Raw genomic sequence first — 12,686 nt, 5'->3', positions numbered from 1 at the left:
AGGAGGCATGGACTCCTCCCCCACTGTTTGGAGTGGCCTGGAGTTGGAAAGCCTGAAGGACCCCCTCTTGGCCTGGAAATGTTGTCCCTGAAGCCAGGCCATTAGCCTCAAATACAATCCAAGTGCACTTACGATTCAGCAACTACCCAGGCCCTGGGAGGAGAAGGGTATTATCCAACCCAGTCCCCCATGAAATCTTCCTTGGCACTGACCCAAGGGGGAATGTGTGAGCCACTAGGATCTGCTGAGGAAAGTCATGCTGGATTGGAGACTACTTTACCGCCTGGGGGTAAGGGGGAGGCTGGGGACACTCAAGACAGGTGGGCCTAGACTAGGCAGGCAGCAGGGCTGGGAGCTCCAGCTCCTGAGGCCACATGAAGGGGCAAAGCAGACAGGGCTGGGTGGAAACACACTCCTTCCACTCCTCTGCCAGCATGAGGTAGTACCGGGTTAGGCAAATGAAGGGAGCATCTGGTCTTGATAGAAGGCACAACCTGTGAGGAAACAGGAAACAGGGGCAGGGATGGAAGTTAGGGGGACCAGCAGAGCAGAGGTTGTCCTGGGACCATTGTACCCCAGGTGGGCTAGCTCAGGGAGAGACATCACTGCCCAGAAGGTGTGGGGTGGGGAAAGGGAGGTTGTTTAGGGCACAAGTGCTGCAGGTGACCATGGCTTGCAAGGATTCTGGATCCCTCCCCAACTGGTCTAGGCAGTTGGGAGACAACCTGGATGTTCTGGAGACAACCAGGCCCCAGAATCTCTTTCAAAGGACAGAAGGACCTCTGTGGACTCACTCTACTCTATAAATTGACAAATTGAGCCCCAGGGATGCTCTGGGCCGGGCCTAGTGAACAGTGGCACCTCTGAGACCAGAACCCAGACCCCCTGGGTCCTTGCTTGGGGCTGGGCACTCTCTTATGGTCAGAGCTGGCCCATATCCCCATCTTGAGTGTTTGTTCTCTACTTGCTGATTAAGGGCCAGTACTGTGGCCAGCAGAGCAAGGCAGATACTAGGACAGATACAGAGAGCAGAGGGCCCCTCAGTGGCCTAGAAAAAGACCCTGGAGGTCTGGGAATTCCCAAGGCAGAGCCAAGCCCTCTTCCTGCAGAGTAAAGCTATCAGAGAGCTTCGCTGGGCTCCAGGCAGGCAGAAAGGGGTGCTTGGGAAGCTGCACCCAGGTAGGCCAGTGAGAGTCTGGCGGAGGATGGAGAGGCTTCTGCCTGCTTATGTTCCCACCAGCTGGAAGGCCTCTCCCCCACACCTACCACCACGGCCTCCCTGAGCCCAATCTGGCGGCTCCAGAGCACCATCTTGCTGAGGTCTTAATTTCTAAATGAGCGAGGAGGAGCTTTGGAGAGGCAGAGCCGGATGGAGAGACTCGCTGAGAGAGACAGAGAGAGACCTCGGGGAGGATCAGGATGTGGACTCAGCATTTTGCAACAAGCCACTTAGGTCTTGCCTTCGAATCCAAGCCAGCTGCCGTGGGGTGGCTGGGAGCAGGCCATGGACAGGAAACACTGGTGATGAGTCAGGCGTGGGGCAGGGCTGGGGGATGGTACTTAATCCCGGGGGGGCAGTAGGTATGCCAGACATGCTCAGGCCCTTCGGAAGATAGGGCATTATCAAGTGTTGATGAATGACTAAATGACTATGTAATAATATATCATCTCCATCATGCTGGGGTCTGGGATGGGAGCCATGTGACCTCTGCAAATCCTGCAGATCAGATCCCTGAGAGTGAGATGGACTCTGCCCTCACAACTCCATATAACCTCCTCCCAGGTTCCTGTACTATTCTCTGCCAGCCATAGATCTCTGATGGGACTGAGGATTCCCCACAAGCCCCAGCCACTCAGTGCCCCCCACCCCCATACACACACTGTAGCAATTCTGCTAGACACTCCAGGGCAACTGCTGCCCTTGCAGGCTGGCCTCAGAACCCTGGCCTAGCTGCTCTTATAGAAAGCTGGGCATGTCTGGAATCTCCTCATCCCAGGCTCTGCTGATCCCCTAGCCCTCTAGACGTGCTTTGATCTCACTGAGAGCCTTGCTGCAGCTTCCTGGAAAATAGGCCCTGAGAGAGCTCAAACTAACCCCCAACCACTGGAGTGCCCCTATTCCCAACCTCCCCTGGAGACTAAGAACCTTATATTCACTGTACAGAGAAAAAGGACTTACCCTGGTCACTGTGGCTTTCCTGTGATTTCCAAAAGAGAATTCTTGATGTTTCCTCCAGAAAGTGAATGAGAATCATAAGCCCCATCATTATTCCTCCCTTTCCCCCAGCTTCTCCTTCCCCATTACACACCAGACACGGGGCCCGAAGGATGCCTAATTCTCACAGTAGCCTTTCAAGTAGATAGCATTATCCCCATTGAGTGGATGAGAAGACTGAGGCTCCAGTGGTTCCGAGTGAGTTGTTCCATCTGGCTGGGAAGCAATGGAGATGGGATCTGACTCCCAATCCAACTCCTCCTTGGTTGAGGCATGAGGAGCATATTGTAATCTTTAAAAAAAATTTTAATAAGTCCATCTTATCTCAATATGCAAAGCTATGCACAAGGCATGCAAATGAGTGCTTCCTGCCCACTCCCAGGGTAGCAGTGCAGCCTTTGGGTTTGACCAGCATTTAAAAGGCCTCCTCTCTCTTACTTGGATGGAAACTCTCTGCTCTGCCTGCCAAACCCAAGGTACCTCTGGGCAGAGCTTTGCAGAAAGCAGTTGGGAATCTGTCCCCACAAAGCCTGTGAGCAGGTATCAGATCCCACGGGTAAGGCAAGGACCGCCTGCCTCATGCCTTCCCCTTTCCCTCCATGGAGCCCCAGGCCCAGCAGAGATGAACATCTGCACTTTGGGATGCTCAAGGACGGGAACTGCTTGCTGCTGCGGGAATATGGGAAGGCTCTCTAGAGGTAAAGGAGAGGACATTCCAGGTGAAGGGTATACTGGAGAATTAGTAAAAGGTGTGAAGGTAGGATCCGCTCCGGGGAAAGCCAGTGAAGCATTTAAGGTCTGCTCTGTTTCCAGAAGTGAGGCTTCTCCATGATGAAAGAGCCCATTGCACTGGAGCAGGAAGGCCTGGAAGCCGGGAGGCGGGTGGCAGGGCTGGCTACAGGCAGTGGCCACAAATCATGGGAGAAACGTCCCATGAGCACAGGGTGGAAAGGACAATCATCCAGCGCCTTGGCCTGATTCATGTCTGGGAGGCAGCGGACATCCACTGGGCCCAGGTAACCTTGAGTTCATTACCCAATGTAACTGCACCTCACTCTCCTTGAAGGTAAAATGGGTTTAATAAGCCCCCTCATCTTCCTCTCAGAGCTGCTGGGAAGCCACCGGGGGCTTGATGCTTTGATGCTGAGTCACAAGCATGCATAGCAGGGCTGCTCCCATGGTGTCCTCCAGGCCCATGGAAGGACGACGGGCCATAGTGCCACCCCTGCCCCTACATACTCCACCCAGTTGAGGCAATGAGCCAGGCCCAGCACACACCAAGCCGGGGGCAGGACTGGGACTGGAGCATATTGCAAAGTGACAGGTCAGTGAGGTTGGGGCAACGGGCAGAGGCCTTCCTGCAGCTGCTGAGGTGCACAGGGAGAATGGGGTGGCCTGTGGAGGAATGTGACAGTTAGGGACAGGAGGTGGCTGGCCCAGGTCAGTTTAGAAGCTTATCTTCTCTTGGAGAGGTCCCAGGAAGGATCCCAGGGACAAAACTGGTCTGCCCATTAAATGGTTCGGGGGTGGTCCATTGAAGTTTTGGGGGCCTCTTCCAGGACACTGGATTTCCAACTATATTTTGATGAACAGGAATTCATTTTAAACTAAATTTGATCAGATCCCCCATATAGGACAGATTGAAGTGGGACTGCTCTGATGGAGGATGGCAGGGGTCGGGGGCTCCAGAGGCTCCCAGAACAGAGTTACGGTGCACACTGCATGCCAGAGGCCGGCATAAGGAGGGACAGGAGCTGGGCACAAGGCCTCAGCTCTAAACAGGGTCTGGACTCGTTTCAACCCTCCTTGGACGACCTTGGGAAGGCCTTTCACAGCCGTGGGCCTCAGGCTCCCATCTGCAGAATGGGTACCTCTTAGCACCCTTGCCCTCAGTTGTGCTCCTGGGCGGCCCTCCATCATGGAGAGGAGGCTATTTATTCATCCTCCTGAAGCGCTGAGGTTTTGCGAACTCATCTGCCGCCTGGCTCAGCTAATTGGAATCGCTTTCCCCCTTCTCCTCTGCCTCTCAGTAAATTATGCGAATTGCCCCAGTCAGAGTCCTGGGTGATGGACAGCCCTGTCACAGCAGCCTAAGTGTTTAAAGAGCAATTGTTCTAGGGAAGGCTGCCATTCCCCAAGCCTGTGCTGAGCAAGGTGCCACGGGGAGAGCCAGCCTGGCCCTGCCTGGGTGGCAGCCCCTGCTCCACCCTGGCCCAGCCACCACAGCCTGCTCTGCCTAGCCTGCCAGCTACCGGTTTCCAGTATGTTATCCTTGTCATAACAATCAGAGCAGCCGAGAGGTATCGCACTTAAACCCTCAACACACATTTTTATAACCTTTCTGTTTAATAAGAAAGAGACAGCTCCAATTAGCTGAGAATATTCTGCAGAAATGGGATTATTTTAAAAGCTCTGGCAATATTATAAAATAGCTTCAGTAAGTGAACAGCTGTTGCTGGGTCCCACCCGCCATGCGCACTGCACCACCCGCACTCTCTCACCAGGCAGGGGGCCTCTCTCCCCTCCCCAGACGCCCCAGAGGCACTGAGAACCCTGCTCTGGCTGGCAGTCACAGACCCCTCTTCTGGCAGCAGGATGTAAGCTGTGAGCTGTAGAGCCCGGTGCTCTCTCTTCCGGGCTGGAGGAGAGGAGTAGCTTAGATCTACCTCTATGGTTGGACCATGGCCTTGCTGGAGTCCTGCCTTCCCTGGGAAAGCCTACGTGGGACATCATCTCTAAAGGGCCTCCAGTCCCCCACAGTTGCCCCATGACCTGGACATGTCCCCTGCTATGACAGGACTCCCATCCACTCAGGCTGGGCTCAGGTCTTCCCAGCCTCTCCGTCTGCCCAATCAAGGGGGCAGGGCAGGGTTATCTGGCAACCCCGGTTCCAGTTACTGTGCATTTTCTGAGTCCACTCTGCCCAAGACCGCACCAGGGCCAGGTAAGCATTTTACCTAAGGGTTCCCTGCTCCTCCTTCTTGGGGCCAATTGCCATCCCCTCTTTGGAGCTTCCTCCACTCTCACCGACAGCCTGCCATTTTCCTTCTCTCCAGGAGTCTTCTCTCTGTTTCTTTGCCCACCCCAGCTGGCAGTCTTATCAGTAACAGAGTCTAAGCCCCCATAGCTGTGGGCAGGGTCATAGGGGTCCTGTCCTTTCTCGCTCTTCCCATGTCTGTTGGCAGAACTCTGTAGAAAGGGCTTCTCAGCTCCCCCCTCCCAAAGCTCTGGGGTTATATCGTACCACCAGCCTCCACATCGGCAGTCAGCCCCACCTGGGCAGGAGCTTGATACCACCTCTTTCCTGGAGCCAGCCCAGCCTCTGCGAGGAGGGTCTGGGTGTAGGGACTTCAGGGAGGCCCTTGCTCCTCTTTGGCCTGCTGGGCAGAGGGACAGAGGGCTCTGTGTTCCTGCTCCCTCCGCCTGCTTGCCCCTCAGCGCACAACAGTGATCCCTATAGTACTAGGTCCCCCTCAAGATTCAGGCTGAACAGCAGATCATATCTGAACACCCTCCAGGAAAGGTTAAACTTGGAAACGACCTCAGAGTTTGGCCTGTGGAGCCTGTCACTGTATGGTTGGGGAAACTGAGTCCAAATGAGAGGAAGATCCAAGGCTATATTCTAAAACAGGATGGGAGGCGGGACCCAGGCTGTCTGCCTCAGCCCTCGAATTTGACCTTTGTGGGCCCTGGCAAAGCAGGTAGTGAGATTTGAACCCTCGGCCCTGGTATGGTGGGCTGGAATGGGCCCTGCCTCAATTGCTCAGGTGACCATAAGCAACTCCCTCCCCTCTCTGAGAGTCAGCAGCTCAGTGAGGCCCTGCCTCTGAAGGCAGGACTCCTGGGGCTGAGGGGGGTGAATGGGACACCAAGGCAAGCTGCTGAGCAGAGCTGGGGTAAGAACTGGGTCAGTGGGGCTCCTTGGGGTCCCCAGGTGCCCCACTCATCCATCCCTGCCAAGTCCCCTCCAGGCCTGACCAGAGAGTGTGGGGCCTCAAGGTCTCTCAAGGCTCCTGGGAGAGCAGCCTCATGGCCAAGGGAACACCCACATGATGGGCCCCTCCCAGCACCATGGCCCCCGCCTCGGTGATGCGCAGGTCTTGGGGTCACTGCCTGGGGAATAGGAACAATTTGGGGGCATCCTTGGGAGGAGACCACAACCCACGAACTGCAGCACAATGCAAATGCACCATGTGCTAAATGGGGAAAAAATGAATTTTACACCCAGACAAAGTGACTTTTATCATGTTAACGACCATGGTTTGCTCATCATGTCTGCTGCAGTGAAATGGGGCCTGTGGATGTTTTTCTTTTAGTTTTGCTTTTAAATGGAGGCATTTTACCCCCTTGTAGCAGACAAGCCAAGCCCCTCAGATTGGGATGACAGAAATGCCAATTCAGCAAAAACAAAACGGAGGAATTAAAAAAAAAAAATCTTCATCTGTGCCTTCCAGCAAAAATAGAGCTCAGAATGAGGAGCTGGGGTGTGGTGTGAGGAGCCTTGGCCTGGAGGTGGGAAAGTGATTCTAGCCCAGCTCACCTCCAAGTCCCTGTGTGACCTGGGACGTACCTCACCCATTCCTGACCTCAGTTTGCCCAGTGGTACCAGTAGAGCTGCTCTGCCCTGGCCCTTGAGCAGATATCCATGTCAAACTCATCATGCTCAGTCTGGGTCCAGAACTGCCTCTTCCATTAGACTGGGACTTGCAGAGGGCAAGACAGGGCAGAGTCATCACTGAGTCCGTGGTGCCCCCAGTGATCAGTATAGGGCCCTGCGTGGAAGGGGCACAGATGTTTGCGGATGGAGCCAGGGCTAGTTCCCTGACACCAGCAAGGAGTGTCCAGGTAGACTCCGTGAGCCAAGACCCTAAGAGTTCCCCCCACCAGCCCTGCACCCTGAGCATGTCAATGACACATGGCAACTCCATACTGTGCTCATCAAGAGTCAGGAAAACACCATCTGATGCTTTGTACAGCTGCCCAGCCCGGCACCCAGCTCCCATGGAGGAGCCTGTGCTGCGCCCAGTGGGGGGAGTGCTCAGCTAAGGCAAATGAAGAGGACTTCGGGGCTGGCATATCTGATGAAACCTCTGCTCTGACACCATGCAGTACTGCTCTGGAAGGCAAGCCCAGGTCAGGCAGGCAGGGCATTTGATGAGCAGAGATCAGTGGACAATTAGCCAGCCCCAGTGGAGGTAATTAATCAACATCTGAGACCTTCCATCTGGGTCTGCTGTGATCACTGCCGTGCCTATGCCCTGGTGGAAGTCAGGGCCTGGGCCAGGCTGACAGGAGTGGTCTCGATTGCTGTCAACATCGCCTTTGCCAGCACAAACACCACCATCACCACTGCCTCCAGCAGCTCCGTGTGGCCGTCACCATCACAGTTAACCATCACTCTCAGCCCCCCACAGTAGCATCATCACCCAACCAGGGACGTGCTGTCACCAACTCCATCCACACTCACCTGTGCTTACTCTTCCCGACTCAAGATGCTTTCCCACTGTCTTCTCATTCCATTCCTCCCAGTCCCAAAGGATACATTGATGGCTCGCTGGTAGGGAGACTGAGGCGTAGAGAGGGGAAGGGCCAGGGTGGTTAAACAAGGGTGAGAATCTGGCCTCCTGGCATACAGCCTACCGTCACTGCCACCCCCCTCCTTCGTTCTCCCAGTACCACCTACTCGCGCAGCATATACTTTCTCCCCACATCAGTCAGAATGGATTAAATCTGGCTTCAGTAACAACGACCCTAAAATCTTAGTGGCTTAAAATAATGATTTATTTCTTTTTATTGCTACATGTTCTTCATAGGTCAGCCAAGGCTCTGCTCCATGTCATCCTCACACTGAGACCAGGCTGACTACAGAGCCAAAGTCTAGAAAACGGTCATGGCAGAGGGAGAGAGGGCCTTGAAAGGTCTCACACCGGCAATGAACTGCTCTGTCATGGAAATGTTGCTTCTGCTTGCCACTCATTGGTCAGAACCAGACCGCAGCCCCACTTGACCACCAGGGGGCAGGAAGGGGCAATTCTACCTTTAGACTGGAAACAGGGAGAACAGGGGCATTTGGCATTTGCCCACAGTGGCTCTCAGATTTCCCCTTCCTTCTCTCCCTGCCTTCACCTCCCAGCCCCATGCGCCAATGTTCTCCAGCCTCCTGGCCCAGCAGGACTTCAAGGGTTGAGATGAAACTTCCTCGGTCTGCCTGGTATCCTGCTGAGATTCCTGCTCCAGGGAAGGATGACAGTGGGGATGAAGCTGACTGAGCCGGGAGGACCTGGGGGCCTGTCCTGTCCCAGTGGAGCCTCGTGGAAAGGGAGAGAGGGTCTGAGCTGAGCTTTAGGCAGTGACTCTGGCCACAGCACTTGGGGTCTGGGGGAGCTTCTGATGAGGACAGTCCACGTCTAGCGTGTTGGCCCAGGTTGGTGGGTGCAGGGGATGAGGATTGTGGAGGCTGCCAGGCAGGGCTGCCCAGAAGTTGGGGCAGGGCCCAGAACCTGCAAAGCAGGGGGAGTGAGCTCCGTCTGAAGGAGGTGGGAGGCAGGACAGTCCCCACCAGACTGGGCGAGGAGGCGGCTCTAAGTGGGCTGACTGGCCCCTCTTACCCACCCCCCTCCTTCTGGTGTCTCTCTCTGTGAACAGCCCAAGCTTGGGGAAGGGGACACATCAGGGAGGGTAGTAACTGTGAGCAATCCCAGCCACAAATTAAGAGCTCTCCTCTGCCTGCCTATCCTACCTCCTGCATCTTCAGATCTTCAGCACTCAGCCAATGTCTTGGCTACCCAGGCAGGGCAGTGTCCAAGGCAGTGGGGATGGGCCTGGCTGTGAGGGTGGGAGGAGGGGGAGCAACCACCACTCTGGAACCTGGGTCCCAGCTCCTGAGAGATGCTGGGCTTCTGGCCGTGGAATGGAGAACCTGAGCTCCAAGCCCCTCGGAAGGTAGAGCAGGCCCATGGCCCACTGACTCAGTGGAGAGGAACCAGGGCTGCACAGCCATGGTCACCTCAGTCCCCCCAGCTCTGTTCCCTGTCCTATTCCCAGCCTCACGGAGGGGAAATCTCTCTCCATCAGAGGGAAGGGATGAAAGGAGAAGTGATTTATTATTCTATTCCATTATGCCTGTTTCCAGAGAAACTAATTATGGTGCATTGTTGTATTAGATACTTTCAGAAAGATTACATTTTCTTACTTTGGCCGATAAAAAAGTTAAATCCATCAGTTTTCCTAAACATATTACAGTAAAGACAGACTTGCTCCTTGTAATTATTAATCAGTCGGATTTGGGGATGCAAAGCATTTGACTTAAGCTCAGTACAGTCACGAACAATGTCCCAGGATCACATTTGGTATTGAAACAATTTTTCAATTTATTAAAAAGTCATTAAGGTGGTTGGGGTGGGGGGTGCAGGGAGCTGGGCTAAGCCACTGAGTCAGGGCTGTGGATCTGTGGGGGGGGTTGCAGAGGGGGCCCTGCGAGCAGGAAGAGACCCCAGGACTGTCTCATTCCTAAGCCCAGCTCTATGCAAGGGGTCTGTTCGGGGTGAAACAGAATCCTGAGAAGTCAGCCCCTGCCCGCACCCCAGCAACCCTATCCTATGCCTGTCCGGCCGTCCAGAGTCTGCCTTTCCAGACCGTGAGCTCCAACGGACAGAGCAGTGGCAGTAAAGGGTCCCTCTGGGAACAGTTTGGCTACTGAGCCTTGAGCCCACTTTCCGGTGATCCCGCGCCGAGAGCTGAAAGTCCGCCTGACTCCCATAAGGCAGGGAGACAGGCCCCTCCTACCAGCTCAGGCCCTTGGAGCCCCCAACCGGGAACATGTGGCTATTTGGAAGGACACCTGGTGTGGCTGAGTGCCTTGTTCCAGTCACTGACCCTGCTCACTCAATCATTTAATTACTCCTCTGACACTTCCTACTCCCTGGAGGGATTTGCAGGGGTTTAGGAGGCTGGCGAGCTACAAGCTCAGCTTAGCCCGAGTCCTGGCCAGGGTGGGAGCTGAGGGGTGGCAACAGGATCCGGGCTCAACCACAGGCAAACTCTTGACCCTGGACAAGTCAGTTAACCCTGCTACACCTCAGTGTCCACTACCAGAGAAAGGGAGTGCTGCTGCCTGTGTCCTCACATGGGACAAGGGAGGTCACAAGATCTTGTCTGTCCTTCCTGAACTCTGTCATGCCACCCCTCTGCCCCTCCGCCCTCAAGGCCAGAGTCCTGGCTCCTCCCTCAGGGGCTACTTCACACTTGTTGTTCCCTCTGACTGTAATACCTACCCCCTTCCATGGACCTAACTTCTGGAGAATTCCACTCACCCTTCCTTCTGGCCTCTGCTTTAATGACCTTCCACAAATCTGAATAGGGCCTCTGGGTGATCCCATGGCTCCTGGGCTGCTCCCTCTCATCATGTAGGATCTCATCTGCGCCCACTAGGCAGGGACCCCAGAAGAGCCAAGTCCTGTCCCTGACATCCATCGGCAGAGCCCAGACCTTGTGCCCTCCCTCCACGCGAGGCCCGCCCTGAGCCAGCCTTGGACCTTGCTGCACCGGGCTGGCCGTTCCTTCCCAGAGCCAGAGGACCAGACAATGCTGGACCCTCTTAGGCTCTCTTGACCCAGTGCTGAGAGACCCTATCCAGCAGCAAGACCTCTCAGCTCTGTGCCTACCTCACCCCAGTGCCCTGCTCTGGATTTGCTGCCAGGGAGGGAGCCAGGCAGGGAGGCCAGCCCCACTCTCAGGAAACTCAGGATGAGGCAGGGGTTGGGACCAGGACTTGCACTGCTTCCAACTCCTGGGTGGTCTTGGCTAGCTCTGCCTCTGTGTGCCTCAGCTTTCCCCATATGTATAATGTCCCCCACCCCATTAGCTGAAGAGAGATGGAACTGGGGATCAAGTATCCAAATGGAAGGGAAGACTCCAGGATAAGAAGAAAGACCTGGGAGCAGAGCTGGGGTCTGAGCATCAGCATAACTGTGGGTGACTGGTGAGGTTGGGGCTGGGGCTGCTGCACAGGGTTGGGTTCCAGGCCTGTCCTACTCCCTACCGTTATGGGCCACAGGCCACAGAGAAGGAACGCTGGGTGCTGGGTACCCTGCACCCCTCCCTGCACCTCTCACCTGCAGGCAGGTGGAATTGAGCGTGTTCCGGACACTCCATTTCCCAGGAATTTATGGAGGGTTTTATCTTCCCTCCTTGATCACTGATGAGGGAAAGGAGAGGGCACACTGGGCTCCCTCCCCGCCAGAGGGGCAAAGAACAGCAGCCTGGCCACCCTGGAGCTTGGAAAATACTATCTAAATCCCACCTCAGCAAATCCCCCTTCCCCCTATGGGGCCTCGTCAGGGCCCGGCGGGTACGGGGAGGGGGTGGCAGCCATTTAAGCTGTCACCCGCTCCATCAGAGGATTTAAGTCACTGACACAGAGAAACAGTGCTGTAGATTACAGTGCGGGAGCCACGCGGGTACAGCGCAGCAGAGGCGGAGGAGGGGTGGCAGGTGAGTAAGGAGGTTGGGGCTGCGAGAGGCACTGCCCTGGCTCCTCAGCTGGGGGGCGCTCTACAGCTGAGGCGGGCTCAGCAGCAGGGAGCCCCTGAGCACCCTGCCTGCCCCTCCACTCAGACCAGACACCCCCCCACACAGAAGCCCCCACCCCCCTGGGCTACTCCAGGGCCCTCCTCAGCTGAGGACCCATCCTGTGTGCCCTCCAGATAATGGCTGGGCTTACTGCTCATGTCTCTCCCAGGTTCCCCGTGGATCTTGGACCCAGAGGCCTCACAGCCACGGGCACCCCTGTGAGTGGGTGGGGGCAGGGGGGCTGAGGGTACCTGGCAGGGAGCCTGCCTGCTCCCTCTCACAGGTGCCCAGCCATTGTCTTTGATTGCACGGTATTAGCCGTAAATTACAGCCTTTGGGAGGCCGCATGTAAAAATAAAATAAAATAAGTGTCAAAAGACAGAGAAAATATTGATTCTTCAGGGAGAAGAAAGGATGCCTTGGTTAAATTAAAACTTTGAGAGGAAGGAGAGTGTGGGAAGGTGGTCCCCAGGACTGGAGAGCGGCCCAGGGTGTGGTGGAGGTTGCCCGGGAGACCATGATTCAGTTGGTCAACAAACTCGCTGGCCCTGAGATCCTGGCCTGTCCAGGCCAATGTGGAGGAGACATAGGCAACATGTGACAGCACTCACTGGGGAGACAATAGACCCTTGAGACTCACCAGGAGGGACCCCAGGCCTTGATTCATAGTCAGAGTGGCATCTGGGCTCCGGCAGGGGCCTGGTCAGTGTGTAGGAATCCTCCATGGTGCTGAGGCTCATCTACTAAGTGATCCTTCCCTCCCAGCACAGGGAGAATCCCAGGCCCGCCCTCCACACCCCTCTGCCTGGGTCTGAAGACTGTAGGGAGGCCCACATTAGAGCCCAACTTGCCCCACCCATCCAGTTCTCCCTCCACTAACACTCCTCTTCTGGTCTCCCGT

The sequence above is a fragment of the Hyperoodon ampullatus genome, assembly GCF_949752795.1.
Source record: "Hyperoodon ampullatus genome assembly, chromosome: 10".
Lineage (NCBI taxonomy): Eukaryota > Metazoa > Chordata > Mammalia > Artiodactyla > Ziphiidae > Hyperoodon > Hyperoodon ampullatus.
Note: the sequence above shows the minus strand (reverse complement) of the source record.